Source organism: Mobula birostris, chromosome 13 (genome assembly GCF_030028105.1).
Source record: "Mobula birostris isolate sMobBir1 chromosome 13, sMobBir1.hap1, whole genome shotgun sequence".
In the NCBI taxonomy this organism is placed as follows: Eukaryota; Metazoa; Chordata; class Chondrichthyes; order Myliobatiformes; family Myliobatidae; genus Mobula; species Mobula birostris.
Genome location: NC_092382.1, coordinates 81,123,656 through 81,141,517, shown reverse-complemented (window position 1 = coordinate 81,141,517; position 17,862 = coordinate 81,123,656).

The window sequence follows — 17,862 nt, the reverse complement described above, 5'->3', positions numbered from 1 at the left end:
ATCAAGCTCCCCCAGCATAAAAACAAGAACGGCATCCCGATGGTCCACCTTAAAAAATACCCGTCTCTCCGCACAAAACACAACAATTACATCGACACCCCCCAAATAAAAACAACCCTACCCCGCACAACTGCGGAGGAGCTAAATATAATTCCTCTCTTTGATCAGCTGTCTGAATGATCCCCTGACTCTGAGAGGAAGGGGTGTCTATGGTCCACATTGTCAGGGTGTTGAGTTTACCAGGAGACAAAGACTGCAGGGACGGGAGGTTTTCTGGTCACTAATACACTGTGTGTGGACCCCGCTGGCAATTCTGGTGTTGTGACCCGAATCGAGACAAACACCACGCTGCCCACTCCACCAACAACACGGCACAGCCGGACACATAACAGGGGACTTTACATCTCACAACACTGGATTCAGTGATGAAACCCGTGATTAATGTTGTTGTCCCACTGAAATCAGAAGAAACGTCCATTAAGGTGCTTTTGAATAAGAGCGATCCCCCACAGGTGACGTCACACAGGCGCACCTACGTGCCTGACGTCACACATGGGCTCCCCACACTGGCATCTGCCCTCACGTGCGCGGTGTCTTACGTCACCCACGCGCTGGAGAGCTCGAGCTTTATCGGTTTAACGGCTGGGCTACTAATCACGTGACCAGCCTCTTTCCCCCCCCACCGCTGTCAACAGAGGATTCAGGAGCTGCGCTATTCCCATTGGTGCGAAGCGATGTCAATCACTGGTTACAACCAATAGTGGAGGTGGACCGGCCGAGAGGGCGTTACCCCCACTCACACCGTGGCTCGCACAAGTGTCAAACTCCTCATCCGAGCGGAGCAAATCCCAAAGTAAATGTCCGCTTTCTGATTTATTTCCATTTCCCTCCGAGGGAAGTTGGGGCGTTTGTGAAGCGTCTCCTGCGGCCGGAGTCTGATGTGTCGCTGAGAGGTAGGAGGAGACCGCTCGGCCCGTCGGTTTGATGCCGGTTCCCCGGGGAGGGAGAGGATGAAGACGGTGAGAGAGGGGGCGGACAGGATGTTTGTCCCGGTGGGGACAGGAGGGGCTCATCTGTGGAAATGTCTGAGCCCACGGTGGTGGCGATTCACCACATTGGGGGGCAAACACCGGCAGACTGTTGCCCTGCAAGCGGGGCCAATGGTCCGGGCAAAGTGACAATTATTTGTGTTTTGTTGAGATTGTACCGGGAATATGGTGTAAAATCCCGCTCCCCACACTAACACGGGTCACACAGACCAAAGAACAAACTGCCGGAGGAACTCAGTGGGTCGGGCAGCATCTGTGGAGGGAAATGGACCGTCAACATTTCGGGCCGAGACCCTCCCTCTGGACTGAGAGTGGACGGGAAATAGTCCGAGAAAAGAGGTGAGGGGTGGGGATGGGGCAAGAGCTGGGGAGTGAGAGGTGGGTCCAGGTGAGGGGGAGGTGGGAAGGTGGAAATAGTGACGGGGTGGGAGGTGAGTGGTTGGGGCAACACGGGGCTGCAGAAGATGGAAATTAATTCCATAGAGGATTAACAAAGAGTTAGAGAGTATTTGTTATAGAGAGTGCAATGAAGATTCACCAGACTGATCCCTGGAGTGGTGGGTCATCATATGAAGAAAGATCAAATGTGATAACCCTTTCATTTAGAGAATCGAGGACTGAGAGGTGAACACATTGAAATGCACAACATCATTACCGGTTGAACCAGGGATCCCAGTCTCTGAAAAAGGGGGTGGACTGTCCGGGACTGAGATGAGGGGAAATGTCTCCACTCCGAAGGTGGTGAATGTCCGTAAATCCCCACCACAGAGGGCGGTGAAGAATCAGTGATCGTCCTCACATAAAACAGAGGCCGGCAGATGTGTGGAGACCGGAGGGATCGAGGAAATGAGGATCAGGCAGAAACATGTGGCTGAGATGGGAGAGCAGCCGCCATCTTGTTGATGGTTAGAGGGGCTGAATGGCCACCTCCTGCTGTTTCTCACTTGGTGTTTCAGTGTTCCTGTCCAGTGAGGCCGGAGGAATGTGAATAGAAATTAGTGTTTACAAACACAGACTGATTTAAATGAAACCTGCACATTTCCAGTTTGTGTCTGAAAAGTGTGTTTGATCGGGATGGGAATCGACCCCATAACTCTGTGACCTGGAGGTGGAGGGAAAGGGACAGGGAAGATATGGAGGGATATGTAACTATGCAATAATGTGGGAAATGTGGCGGATGGGTCGGGCAGCGGGTGAGGGGCAAGGAGCAGAGTCACCTGTTCAGGTGGGAGACCCTCCACCCGTCACCTGATCCCGTTTCCTGTTCACATTTCCCCGCAGATCTGCAGCATCTGCCGCTCACTGCTCTACGTGTCCGTGTAGCTTCATCTTCTGCCCATTCAGACAAGGCAGTGAGATCCGGATCTGTCACGTCCTCTCGTTGTGGGTGGACAATATGTTTTTATCTGCAATATTTTCAGCATGTTTCATTCCACTGTTTTTACCTGCTGAAGTGCAGCCAATGTTTCTGGATCTATGGCCCATTTATGTGAGAATTTAGCCTTTTCTATTTATCTGAGCTTCTTATAAATGTGTAGTTTAGTTAAGCTTCACTCCAGAATTTGCAATACAACAACCCAGTCAGTCAAATAGTTCCACACAATTAAAATAGTTTATTTTTATGTTGTACTACTTACATAATTTAACTGTTTAATATGTATGTTCTTATTTTAAATCACAATTGTTAAAATCTATTGTTATGAATTAGGTTCTACTGCTGCTGCAGAGACAATGAATTTCATGACAAATGCCGGTGCTATTAAACCTGATTCTGATATTGATATGGGAGACCCACACCGGTCACCTGATCCCAGTCACCGCAGATCGTAATGCGAGATTGAAGCCTTTTCCATTTATCTGCATTCCTCAGAAATGACAACAGTTAAGTTTCCTTCTGTGGTTCCAGAGCAGAAGCTCAGTCTGTCTAATATTTCCACACAATTAAAATGGGAATTTGTTTATTATCATCACGTACTGAGCTACAGTGAAATTCTTGCCTGACGTACCATCCACACAGATCACTACATTACTACAGTACATTGAGCTGATATACGACAAAACAATAACTGTAACAAAGCATTATGGCTACAGAGAAAGTGCAGTGCAGATAAACATATGGTGCAGGGTCACGTCGAGTTACACTGTGAGGTCGAGTCCATTTTATCATTCATTTGGCTTATAACCGCAGACAGGAAGCCGTCCTTGAGCCTGGTGGTACGCGCTTTAAGGCTTTTGTATCTCTTCCCCGATGGGGGAGCGGGTTTGCAGCAAGAATGTCCGGGTTGTGAGGATCTTTGAGTACACGGCCTGCTTTTCCGACACACAGGAAGTGTAGGAAGAGTCCATGGAGGGGAGGCTTGTTTATCTGATGTTCTCTACTCTCCAAAGTTCTCTGCAGTTCCTTGCCGTCATGGACAGAGCAGTAGCCATACGAAGGCGTGAAGTATCGACAAGAAGCTCAGAGACCTCGGCCCTCACCCTGCCCTTGTGTAGCTGGATCCTGGACATCCTGTCAGATTGCCGGCAGGTGGTAAGAGTGGGCTCCCTCACCTCTGTCTCTCTGACCCTCAGCACACATACCCCACAGGGCTGTCTCCTTGGCCCCCTCCTTTACTCTCTGTATTCCCATGACTTGTGTAGCCACCCACAGCTCCAATCTGCTAATTAAATTCGCTGACGACCCTACATTGATTGGCCTAATCTCAAATAATAACTTTCAATCGATCAAATGCATCCTGACAAGGCTCGGTCCAGACAAACTTTTCAACCTTCTTTGTGTAAGTGAAAAGGGGGTTGGAGTATGGGATAGGAAGGGTTAAATGGTGTATGTGATCTGGAAAATATAGCAGGGGCGGGAACTAGACAACAGAACCGGGCACGGTTAGGATGTTGCAACTGCATGCTCATCTCTCAGAACAGAAGCGCTGACTGACCTGTACCTCTGCACCTGAAGCTGTTGTGACCCTGATGAAATTGCTGACCACTAAACCGTCATAAGCGTGGACAGGGGAAACAGCTGCTAACTGAAACCTTTCTTTTGGATATAAATGTAACCTTGTACTCGTGCTGGGCAGAGCTGACTGCCAGACGCTGTAGAAGCGTATGGTGGTTACCTCTGCTCGGATCAGGTTGAATAAAGAATTGATCGTGGTCTCTGAGTGAATGGTGAATTGATAAGGACAACTTGGCGAGCCAGCCAGGAGTCCCAACGGGAGCCTCCAGCGGCCCTGGTGTTAGTGAACTAGCGATCCACTGGACGCCGCTGAGACGGGCGGGCCCACGGGGTGACTTTCCCCCGGTCCTCTCACGGTCTCCTTTGGTTGCTTGTTCCCCTCAGGGTTCCTGCTGAGCTGCTCAGCGGACTCCACGGACCACAGTCGGTAGAGGCCACGAGGGGAAGTGGTTTTAACGTTGACGGATTTCTGTATGAGAATCTGTATGAGAAATAGTGTCTGAGAAACGGGGAGTCGGGGACTCCGGGGCCAGGGGCCGACACGTAGTGAAATAGTGTCTGAGAAACAGGGAGTCCGGGACTCCGAGACCAGGGGCCGATACGCAGTGAAATAGTGTCTGAGAAACGGGGAGTCCGGGACTCCGGGGCCAGGGGCCGACACGCAGTGAAATAGTGTCTGAGAAACGGGGAGTCCGGGACTCCGAGACCAGGGGCCGACACGCAGTGAAATAGTGTCTGAGAAACAGGGAGTCGGGGACTCCGAGACCAGGGGCCGACGCGCACGATTTGTTTTGGAGGTCCAGGACCTCAATGAGGGGTTACAATCCCCGATGAAGTATTATGAGTATTAAAGCCTGCCGGTGCTAATAAATTGGGCAGCGGATCATTGGTAGTGACCTATTACATTTTTCTTTGAGTGTGTTACAGCAAATTGGTCAGCGGGTTAGTGGCAATATCCTATTACATTTTGAAGCTGGTAACCATTCTAATTGGCGTAGGAGGGGACGGGGTGTGTAGATTAAATTGATCAGCACAGGGCAGAGCAGACGTTTGGCCAAACACAGGGGAAGTGGCTCTCCCCTGCAGTCCATCCGGATGCTGTAGCAACGTTTTAGGTACACTTGTGAACTAGTGGAAATCTCGCTTTTCTACGACTGACTGAGTTGGGGTCGCCTCGCACACGAGTACTGCAGTAAAAGAATCGGGGAGGGACGGGTGATATTTCACTGAAACTGCATCCAGCCTTAGACCGGTTGTCAAGAGGGGAAATCTCCCACGCGAAGGTCAGGACCTTGAAGTGGATTCGGGAGTAAAGTGATAAACATGGGTCAGACTGTGAATAAGGGGGACATTACCACCCCACTCGGAAAGATGTGTAAGGAAAATCCGGAGCTAGAAAAGAACCTAAGACGTCTTAGTGCGCGCTTAAATAAAAGATTGGTGGTGGGGGTGGAAATTGGCCATTGGGGGGAACTTGGGACCTGGACAAATGCAAAAAAAAAAACAGAGACTGAAGTCTGGAAGCAAAATTGCTCTCAATAATGGAAAGATTTGATTACAATGTGGGTAAAAGTAGCGGACAGATTAAATGAGCGTTCCAGACAGACATCCTGGGAAGAAAATGCCAAAAAACGAAACATCCCTATTACCGATGATCAGGGCCAGGTCCGACCATATGTGGTTGTAAAGGCCTTATGTGAATTATTTGATAAACAACAAATTAAATCAACCGGGAAAGATGCACCTTTGGATATGTCAGGACTGCTGATTTTATTTGACACCGTCGAAGAAACCGACAATGAGGATGTAATAATTCCTTCAGCCCCTGCAGGAATCCCACTCCCTCCCCCACCCGGTTTACCAAATCCTTCAGGTCAGGTCTCGAAACCACCCCCTATTCTCCTACCCCCACATCAGCCCCCGTGACGGCCCCTGTCCCGGCATCCTCCGTACTTCCCGGGACTATTACTGATGGCAGATCAGGTACCCCACAATTTTCGGACTATATTGCTACCCGAACTCACTGGCGGACCACACAGCTTCCAGTCCCAAAGCCCCAGCCGAAGCGCAACGCGGTGGCTCGCCCAACTGACGGACTGTTGGGCCATGGTCCCACCCGAGATCCCCAGGACCCTGATGATCCAGACCCCAACTCTAATTTTGATCATGAGTACGAGAATGACTGGCCTCCGTGACCCGACAGTTCCCATTTAGGACTGTGCCTAATCCCCAGGCAGGCCAGCATAATCAGGGACCAACTATTGAGGTATACACTCCTTGGAAGCCTCGGGAAATGGCCATGATAATGCAAGGGGCCCCCGACAAAAAGACCGATCCCGAAGGGTTCATTGATCACCTACTACGCGTAATCCGAATCTGTCAGGCTGCTCCCCAGGACCTTTATTGCCTCTGTTACATGGCCCTTAATCCTGTGGAACAGGAGAAATGGCGTTAGGCCCAAGGAGGCCATGCAGATTGGGCGGCTTTTAGTGCCGCTTTCCCCCAGGGCCCGGACCAGATCCAACGCATTGGAGACACCCTGAGAAGGGCCATGTCCCAACCAATGGATCTCATCAGAGTATTGAATTGTAAACCTCGGAAAGACGAGGACGGTCCCGAGTTTTTTGACAGGTTTGCTTCCATTTACGCCACGTATGCCGGGGATCCCAACTTTGGTCAGGGAAACGATTCCCCCGACTTTAATGCCCTCCTTATGCAGTGCCTGCCGGAGGAGGTCTGTCTGAATGATCTCCGGCCACCGGTGGCGCTGCATGGACCTCCGGCCACCGGTGGCGCTGCATGGACCTCCGGCCACCGGTGGCGCTGCATGGACCTCCGGCCACCGGTGGCGCTGCATGGACCTCCGGCCACCGGTGGCGCAGCATGGACCTCCAGCCACTGGTGGGATGAGCAGACCTCCGGCCACCGGAGGTGCTGCGGAGAACCTCCCGCTAAACGCATGCGCAGTTGCCGGTGTGTGCCGTTCGGGCGGCGGTGAGTAAGATTTCCTCATGGTTGTGTAAATCTGGGTTAGGGCATTGAGAAAGGAGCACTATTCTGCCGGACGGCCGGAGCAGGGGTGCAGGCAATTTTTTTAGGTGCCGGAGCTGTAAGAGGGGCGATTGATAAGTTCGTGGCCTGTTAGAAGGCCTAAAGTTATACAGCTCTCGTTACATGCACGTGTAGTTCAACTCTTTGAGTGATTAGGCAGAAAGTTTGGAGTTAATAACTTTTGTGGTATTTCTGTTTCAGATAATTGAAAAATGCTAGGTTTTCTAAAATTGGCGCCTTCCACCTTAGGCCACGAACTTACCAATCACCCCTGGGCATTTCAGCAATGATCAGCTTTATGTATGAGGAGCATTTGATGGTTCCGGACCTGTGCTCAATGGAGTTCAGAGGGATATTGGGGGTGGTGGGGGGAGATGTATGGTTAAGTAAGCCCACCGAATGCTGAAAAGCCTGGATACAGTGGACATGGAGAGGAAGTTTCCATTAGATAGAGAGTCTGTAATCTCACAGTAGAGTCTCAGAATAAAGATGCTTCCCTTAAAAACTCAGATGAGAAAAAAAATTTGGGGAAAATATGTCTGATCTGTGGAACTTGTTGCCGCAGAGATTGGTTGAAGCTGCCATTTGGGTATATTTATGACAGAAATTAATATGTTCATGATTGCTAAGTAGCTTCAGGGTTACAGGAGGAAGGCAGGAATATGGGGTTGGAATAAAACTCAGCTATGGTTGAGTGATGGGGCAGACCAGATGGATCGAATCACCTAATTCTGTTCCTGTGTCTTATGTCTTACCATGACTGACTGATGGCTCCTTCTTATCCCATATCGTTTTGTGACGTGTGAGGGACAATAAAAGATTGTTCACTGAGATGATTATATTTGCCTTCAACGTTTAAATTTCAGTGAGTTTTGTTCTTAGAAACATGAAGCAGATATGTTTGGTTCTCCTTTTTATTGTTAATGGGCTTCATTACATGTTAAAGTTAGACCTGCGGTGAGAGATTTATTGGAAGAAAAACCCCAAATGGAAGCAAACCACGACTGAAGACGAGGGAACAGCAACAAGTGAACCAGCCCGAGGATTGAGAGCATCAACTGGAGAGAACCCATCTGACTCGGAGTGATTCAGTCAGGAGAAAGTTTGGTGAGTCTTATTTACTCAAACACTAGTCCTTTAGACATTACATATCTGTACAAGAGAAGGTAGGAAGCAGTTGGGGTGAGACTGAATGTGCCCAGAAGAGCCAGTTATGCCTCTGTCAGACCCAGCTGCAATCACTCCAGGTCTGGTAATGTGCTTCCAGCAGCCCAGCCCTTTAAAACCACTCCTATTCTGTGGAAGTGGAATCCAGATAAAGTCACTCAGAGACCGTTTAAGTACAAACTCTTTATTCCAAGCACCTGGGGCTTACTCAGTCTATGACTGTTCCCGCCCAATCCACTAACTGACTAACAATTCCCCTTACACCACAGATATATCCGTCCAGATACCCCCCACACAAGACAGGCTGGAGCCAAAGTTATTTACTACATGACAGCCCCTAAAGACAAATTACAAAATAGTCATAATGGCTTACACACACGGAACAGACTGAAGCTGTCCTATCTCTATGCATGAGTGCACAGGGAGATAAGCATCCTGAAACCCTAGCTAGCTACCCTCAAGAAGAAATATGGCTCAGCATGGCTTAGCACATCTGTTGGTCATCAGCAGTTTCTTTCAGAAAAGCAGGCTGCTATTGTTTAACAAAGTGCTAACCCTTTTACATACTTTATCATTCCCTCCTTTTGATTATTACTTGATCTACAAAGCAGTAATTTTTTACAGAGAAAGCAACAACGGTAATGATAACAATCATATGTACAACTATTCGGCCATAATGCAATATAATGCCCCACATATTACTGAACAGGCCTTCGAAGACCACCATTTCGACCCTTTGGTGAACCCATGTAAATCCTGCCCTACTTTCTTGATGCTGTCAATCTCCTTGGCAGTGTGCTTGGAGAGGGATGTAATGTTAGTAGAGTCATCAGGGATATAGGTGCAGCATTCTGTGTCAATAATAGCACAGGTTCCCCCTTTCTCAGCCAGGATAAAATCTGAAGCCATACGATTCTGTGGGACTGTTTGCCGGATTGAAATCATTTCAGTGGATATTTCTGTTACTTGGGCCTGTGATTCTGTCAGAGCCCCTGCAGTATTGTGGCCAGCTCCTCAAGTGCTGTAGCCAAATTGATTATCTCTTGTGAATTCCTGGCTACTCCATAGGAGAGAAAAGTGATCTTCCAAAATCGCTCAGTCTCAGCTTCTCCGCTGCTGGGCACCTGCAAGTATGGCCAGGATGCATGTTTCCCAGTATAGGAAGTTCTGTTTGAGAGATACCATCCCTCAGAACACTGACAGCCACAGTTATCTCTGACTGGACCACAGTTCCTCACCTCACTTCCCTGGGTGTTATTTGAGAAAGCTCAGGCTGAGAGTTCCTCACTCTGGTTCAGTGGGATTACTGTTGCGTAACCGGCAACAATGAATATTTACCGAGACAGGTTTTATAAAAACAACCAAACATTTATTAAACACGTATAAACGATAAGGAGGTAAAAACAAAGGAAAACTTTAACTGGAGGTTAACAGGTACGCAGTTGTTCACCAGCTCGCCACTTGACTCTGGTTCTTAAAGTGTTAAATGCTGAAAACAGTTCTTAAAGCGATACAGTCAGGTACAGTTCTTAAAGCGATAACTTCGAAAGTCCAACAGTTTGACACATTCAATTGGGAGAGACTTCTCTGGAGAACGATTTCTTCACCGACGCACCTTTACTGCCGGTTCTGTCCACAGGATTCCCGATGCCAAAAATAAACAGTTTAAATCAACTGACCTCAAATTCCTTTTAGAGAGAGAGAGCGTTTGTGCATGAACTCATTGCGCTATTGCAAGAGTTATCTCAATGCAGGTTCTCTTCAACGAAGACTCAATAAGGTCGATCCTTTATTAAACTGCCAACCGATGTCGACTTCTCTCGATCCTTCACTTCAATGAATTCTTCACTCTCCCTTCAAAACTGTCGGAATTGAGTAAATTGGCACTTCCAGCCACAAATTCCCAGCTCAAATACAATATCTTGTAAGAGAACACACCTTCTGTTTTAAAAATGAAACTGCGTCACAAAAACAAACACGTAACAGAAACGGAGGCACAACACGTTCTACCTGGAAATCCACAAACTCAAAACCCCACTGCGTCACCTGAGTCAACCCTTATTTCGTCACGGGGCACATGTCATTACCTGACCTCACATCGGCGGGAAAATCACATCAGGTGACCTCCAAAAGACCATTACCGCATTCTCACAAAAAACACAGATCTCCTTAAGCATGTAACATTACTGACATTGGAACCATAGTTTTACCATGCTGGGGAATTTCACCACAAACCCAGCAGGCCCCTAGTTCCACCTGTGTGACAGAAAGGTGTTAACATGGGGGCCCCCGGATGCTGGGGTGAGCCCTCTCAAAGACATAAACACGAACACCACTATCAACCAATACATTTTCCTTTAGTCGAGAGAGTCCTTCTACTCAGTTCCTTCAGTAACACGTTTGTTGTCTGTTCAATGTATCCACCGAGATTGCCCCTTCAGTTTCACAGCCGTGGGAGTGGTCAGTAACTCCAGATATGGTCCTCTCCACCGAGGTCTGAGTTTCCCTCAATCCCAGTTCTTGATCAGGACAAAATTCCCAGGTTCTATGGTGGGATAGTCACTCCTCTCTGCGGGGTAGTTCTCTTCCTTGTAAGCATGTCATACCTGTGAATGTAATGCTTGGAGAATTTTGGTTCGTTGGCATATGTATTTCCCCATCTCTTCCCCTAGGGTATGCATATCCAATTTTGCTGGTAGACTTTCTGGGAGCAATGGTACACAAGGTCTTTGTCCCCAGGGTGTCCTCATGGGCCGTCCATAAATGATTTCAGCTGGTGACAACCCTGTTTTCCCCTGTGGGGTAACCCTCATGTGGAATAGGGCCAGCTTCAACCAAGTGAGTCCAGTCTCCGCTGTTAGTTCGGCCAATTTACTCTTCAGAGTGCCATTGGCAGTTTCCACTATGCCAGCGGCCTGTGGGTGGTGTACACAGTGGAATTGTTGCTTGATAGCTAGTTTGTTACAGACCCCTTTGTTTACTTTCACCACTAAGTGTGGCCCATTGTCAGAGCTCAGCATCTCTGGCAGGCCGTACTTGGGAATTATTTCCTGTAATAATACCTTCACAACAGTCATAGCAGTATTATTGGTAGTTGGAACAGCTTCAATCCATCTATTAAACAAGTCTATAATAACTATGCAGTATCTATAGCAATGCACTCCAGGCAATTCAATAAAATCAACTTGTAGACGTGAAAAAGGTTCACCTGTCAAGGGAGACGTACCCGGTGTACAGGGTACAGGTTACCAACCATTCCCTCCTTTTTGGGGTGTGTACAATATTGGTAAAAACTGTGCAGGAACACAAACCTGTCCCACTGGGGTGATCCAAAAACCTATATCGGGGTCTTTCTGGCATCCCATCTGGGACACAGTTTGCGTTCCTCCTCAGAGGCATCCCCCTGAAAAGTATGTACCTCCCGCATGTCTAGCAAATCCATTCTGCTTAAGTCACAGAAGGTTGCTTGAAGGAAACCCGAGGGAACTACAACTACCAAGGGTTCGACCACACTTCTGGCTGTCTTATCCGCTAAAACATTGCCTGTAGTGACCCGGTCGGACATGCGGGTGTGGGCCGCACATTTAATAATAGACAAGACTCGAGATAGCTGTAGAGCGGTGAGGAAGTTGTTTACAAAGGTGGCATTACTAATGGGGTGGTCAGAGGCAGTCAGGAATCCCCATGTTCCCAGAGGACCCCGTAGTCATAGAAACATAGAAAATAGGTGCAGGAGTAGGCCATTCGGCCCTTCAAGCCTGCACCGCCATTCAGTATGATCATGGCTGATTATCCAACTCAGAACCCTGTACCAGCCTTCCCTCCATACCCCCTGATCCCTTTAGCCACAAGGGCCATATCTAACTTCCTCTTAAATATAGCCAATGAACTGGCCTCAACTGTTTCCTGTGGCAGAGAATTCCACAGATTTGATCACACTTCACTCAGAAGTCAGTGTGAGTGTCGAAAGAGTTTCCAGAGCAAGTGGTGGATGCAGATTCAGTTGCAGCGTTTAAGAGACGTGGATAGGTGCATGGATGCGAGGGCTATAATCGGATCCGGTGCTGGTGCAGGTCGATTACACTAGCCAGTAAACATATCGTCACAGTTCGGAAGAGCCAACTTGTCTGCTGATGTGAGTAGTCTTCAACAACTCTGCATCCTATCCTGAAGGATCCTCTCCAGTAACTTGCGTACAGCAGACGTGAGGCCAGCGAGTCTATTGTTTTCCGGGATTATCCATTCCGATTAAATAATGGAATAACATTGATCATCGTCTTATTTCTGATCTGCTTGTGCCTAGAGATAACACAAGTATGTTGGTCACGTCCCCAGTAATCTCATCCTCTGACGCTATCAATATTCTGCAGCACAACCCTGTCACGGTTTGGTTAATTATCCACTTTACTGCTCTTTTAGAGAGCGAACACTACCTCCTTTGTCGTCCTGTACTCACAGAGGTTTAAAAGACGTGATGGATTAAGCGCAGGGTAGGGAAGTCTGAGTTATTCATTCTTACAGCGGGGAAAGAGGCCTTCAGCCTCCGCGCCCATGCGACTAACACGTATATCCAGGTTAATTCGTCTCCCAGATCAGGCGGGACAAATGCAGGTCGATGGTACTATCTTGATGGACACCTGGTCGGCATGGAAGGAGTGAATCGATGGCCCTTTGTCAATGCTGTAATGGAAGTGCCTCGGCCGAAACATCGACTCTAGTCTCTCAATAGCTGCTGCGTGATCTGCTAGGATTCTTGAAGTGTTTTCAATTCAGTTCCGGATAGGATTTATTTCAATGGATGCATTGTTCGCGAAGACTGCAGAGGAAATTCACCAGGAATAAGGAGGCGTGTGTCACAGTGCAACAGAGCCTGTCCGCTGGAAAACTCAGATGAGCAACTTGCCCAAAATGTCCTTCTTCAACATTTCCCTATCGTTCCGCGGTACCGGACAATACCACGTACCCAGCGACATACCAGGAGGCACCACACCGTATAGACAAAGGCACTATCTACTTAGCGGGGATGAGGGGAGGTGGGGTGACTTGGGCCATAGAAATGGTAGTAACCACCTCGAGCTAGGAAACTTGTTATTTCTGGTGGATCGTCAGTGATGATGGCAGACGGAAACTATATGACATCTTGTTGGCAGCCTTCTCCACTGAAAACGATCCCACGAGGAGCGGTGCCAATCTGCGGCTCTCAACTTTCCGGAAAAGATCCCATGATGCCAACAAGACCTCATCTCTTGGTAGGAACCGGGCATGTTGTCTCTGGGCGCGCAGCAAAGAAGCCCTTGCTCGTCCCCAGGAGTGCTTGTAGCGCTGGGTCAGCTGTTCAGCAGCAGGGACTCCTATGTCAATCTCTTAACCAGCGAGGAGCGGGGGCTCAGTTCCTGCCTGTCGTTGAAAGGGAGACCTACTCGTGGAGTCAGACTGGTAGTCATTGAGGCCGAAATTTGGCCAAAACAATTGTGAGCTCCCGAGCGTATGGTTGGAAGAGTAAAGTTAGCGCAGGCTTGACTCCCACTCCTGTTTATCTCTCCCAGTGTGACCATTGGATTGAGTTTGAAAACCAGATGAGAGGTTGGCCGTGGCGCATGCAAGACAGCAGAAAACCTTCCAAAGGCGGAAAGTGAACGGTGGTCCAAGATCAGTCGCGATGACAGCCGATGGGAGAATGGTGAGGGTTGGCTGGTCAAAGGCAGTGGACATAACAGACACGCAGGACGCTGGCGTGATGTTTTGTTCCGATTGCAGGTGGGTGAAGCAGCTTCAATAACTCCAAAAAACTGAAGTTTGGTAAAATACTGAAAGGCTTTTATTCGCTGTACAATACGACCTCCATGATGAGTGTCTGCCCCCGGATTGAGGGGGAGGGACAAGGCGAAATCACCTTTATACAGGAATCTGTGGGAGGAGCCACAGGGGTAGTCAGTAGAGGGGCGTGTCCAGACAGTTAACCCAGTTACAACATGTATACATGGTTTGCCACATTCACCCCTCCTTTTTAAAAAAAAAAGAGTTCCGCGGGTTGAAGTGACTGACAATATTTGAAACAAGTATATTTACAGGTCAAGTCTATCAGGCTGTCGAGTCCGTTGCTGTGATCTACATAACACCAGTGGTGGTTGCATTGGTGACGGCGGTTGTGCTGGCTCCGGCCTGTCCTGAGGTGCCAGCACGTTAGGCGTTGTTAATCCCTCTTCTGTGTGTGTCGCGCCTGCTATGGGAGTGTCGTGTGGTGCCTGTGTAGGGCTTGGAGTGCGCGGTGTCTCGTGGATACATACATCGCTGGGTACGGGGTCAATGGTCACTACAGAGTGTTCAGGGTAGGGGCCCGGTTGCTCCTGCGGGCGCCAGGTCGCGGATGGAGACCGTGCCCTCCCGCCCATCAGGTAAAACCACACAGGCATAGTGAGGGTTCGCATGAAGTAAGTGAGCCCTCTCGACTATCGGGGAGTATTTATTGCTCCTCACATGTTTCCGGAGCAGCACTGGCCCCGGGGACGTCAGCCAAGTTGGTAGGGTGGACCTAGTGGTCGACTTTCTGGGAAAAAGAAAGAACCGCTCATGAGGGGTGTCATTGGTGGCCGTGCATAACAGGGAGAGGATGGAGTGGAGTGCCTCGGGAGGACCTCCTGCCAGCGAGAGACTGGCAGTCCCTTTGATCTAAGGGTTAAGAGTGTGTCTTTCCACACCGTGCCATTCTCCTTCTCTACCTGTCCATTCCCCCGGGGATTATAGCTCGTGGTTCTACTAGTTACAATTCTCCTAGCCAGTAGGTATTGGCGCAGCTCATCACTCATAAACAAGGACCCTCTGTCACTGTGGATATAGCACGGGTATCCGAACAGAGTGAAGAGCTTACGCAGGGCTTTTATAACTGAAGTGGAAGTGGTGTCGGGGCAGGGGATGGCCAAGGTGAACCGCGAGTACTCGTCGATAACGTTAAGGAAGTACACATTGCGGTCGGTGGAGGGAAGGGGGTCCTTAAAGTCAACACTCAGTCGCTCAAAGGGGCGGGTGGCTTTGATGAGTTGTGCCTTTTCGGGTCGGTAGAAGTGCGGTTTGCACTCTGCGCAGACTTGGCAGTCCCTGGTCATCGTCCTGATCTCCTCAAGGGAGTAAGGCAGGTTCCGGGCTTTCACGAAGTGGAAAAGCCGGGTGACCCCCGGGTGGCAAAGATCTTCATGTAGGGTGTATAGCCGGTCGATCTGCGCGCTGGCACATGTTCCCCGGGATAGGGCATCGGAGGGCTCGTTGAGCTTCCCAGGCCTCTACATGGTGTCATAGTGGTAGGTGGAGAGTTCGATTCTCCACCTCAGAATTTTAACATTTTTGATTTTGCCCCGCTGTTGGTTATTAAACATGAATGCGACTGAGCGCTGGTCAGTCAGCAGGGTGAACCTTTTGCCGGCGAGATAGTGCTTCCAGTGCCTAATAGCTTCCACTATGGCCTGGGCCACATTCTCCACTGCGGAGTGCCGAAGTTCAAGACCTTGAAGGGTACGGGAGAAGAACGCCACTTGTCTTCCTGCCTGGTTGAGGTTAGCGGCCAGTGCGAAGTCGGAAGCGTCACCCTCTACTTGGAAGGGAATGGCCTCATCCACCGCATGCATTGCTGCTTTGGCAATGTCCCCTGTCCTCGGCTGACAGGGGGAATGTGGTGGACTTGACCAGGGGAAGGACCTTGTCTGCGTAGTTAGAGACCCATTGGGCATAATATGAAAAGAAGCCCAGGCCCCTTTAGAGGGGCCTGAGGGTGTTGAGAAGAGGGAGTTCCAACAGCTCGTCAGATATGCGATGAAATTGATCAGTTTGTCTGATGGTCAGAGACGGACAAACAAGGATAATTATCGTCCATGGATGACAAGGGCTGGGAGATTCACACAGAGTGACGGCGTTCTCGTGATGTAGAGAAGAACAGGAAAACGGATGTTCAAACAACAATAACGTTTTCAGATGCCGGTTGATAACGTGGTGTTGAACACGTTCCGATTGTTTGCCTTCACTGACCGGAAAGGTCAAGACATAATCATATATAATATTTCACAAACAAGGGAAATTCTGCAGATGCTGGAAATCCAAGCAACGCAAACAAAATTGCATATGTAATAATTGTCTGATTAGAGATCTTAACGTTCCTCTTGTGAATGCAATGGAGCCGATGCACAGGGGTTTCACCAGGAAGGGCCGAGCATGGGACATTGCAGATATCAGTGAAGGAACTGTCATCCTCTACTTGATGCGGAGGAGGAAGTGATGCTTCATACATAAGTTCAAAAAGTATTAGCGAGGTACATGTGTTTAGAACGTTACGTACCCCGTAACGGGTTAAAGAACCAGTAGGAATGGAACACACCTGGGCTCTGGTTTTGCTCTATACTGACACTATTTTCATGAGTATCTCCGCAATGCAGTCATATGGAACTAGTTAAATCGAACAGGTTAGCAGAGCTTATGCATATATAGGTGTGGAAATATAAAACCCAAACTTCTTCAAGCTTAGCTGGTAAGTGATACTGTCTTACGATAGTAGGTAAACGAAGTCAGTTCAGTTGGTGTTATTGAGTTGAGTTGAGTAGAATTGAGGGGAGAGAGAGGTGGTTTGTTGTTCACGTAAGCCGCTGACGTCGATTCTTCCCGTCGTCCTCTGAAACTTCCAAGTTAGCCAACCTTGACCAATTTAAGAGCACCGTCTTCAAGTGATAATCTACCAACTAAGGCAAGGGTTAGAAACACCGGTAGACTCCAAAGGGTCGCTCTTTCACGCACTAATAAACATAGATCGATACCACTTAATCGATCCTCAGTCCCACACTCGTGGGCACCTGAGAGTGTAGTGGTAATTTCACAACACCTTAGTGCGTCTACGCGTCCCTTCTTCTGTGCGTCCTGTGAAACAAGCAACTACGCTGGTTTAAATACTGTTGCGCTGAGCACCGGCTGTCCATCAAGTAGCTCGTCCTCTCTCTCTCTCTCTTTGTAGGCTCTCAGAAGCTGGCAGTATCCTTGCAGAAATCCCAAACAAACTGTGCAGTAACCGCCCCCCCACCCCTCTCTGTAACAAGTTGTTTGTGCTGTACAGCTTTCTCTTTCCGATAGGCAGGGTTCTTAAAGGCACAGTCTATAATGAATAACTTAGGATCTCATCACAAGTATTGCAACAATTTCTCTAAAGCGATGGACGTAGATTTAGTGGAAGTGTAATTTTCAGACTATGTTCGGGTAATGTGTTGACTTTCTTTGTTTCATTCTGACGAAATGCAACGACGCGACGATTTAATTGCACATTTGCCGGCCGAGGTTAATGAGTTGGGCTGCTCAATACTTGTCCAAGCGATTAATCCCGATTTCCTGCTTAATGTTGAATCCACTGACATCAGGTTTTTAATCTCCGTCTGCGTCCTGCTCCACTGCCACAGTGAGGAGCAGCATAAATGGAGGTAACGGCACTTCGTCCTCACATTGAATGTTGCTGTTGCCTCGATTGGGAAAAAACTGTGGGTTTTTGTTCTTGCACCGGCTGAATTGCCCTCTCGTTTTATGGTGAATCCTGTCATGGTCTTGTCCGTGAAGTCCACATTCCAGTTCACAGTCCGGTCCGTCGGCTCATTAATCCGGGTTTTCCCGTTTTCCCTT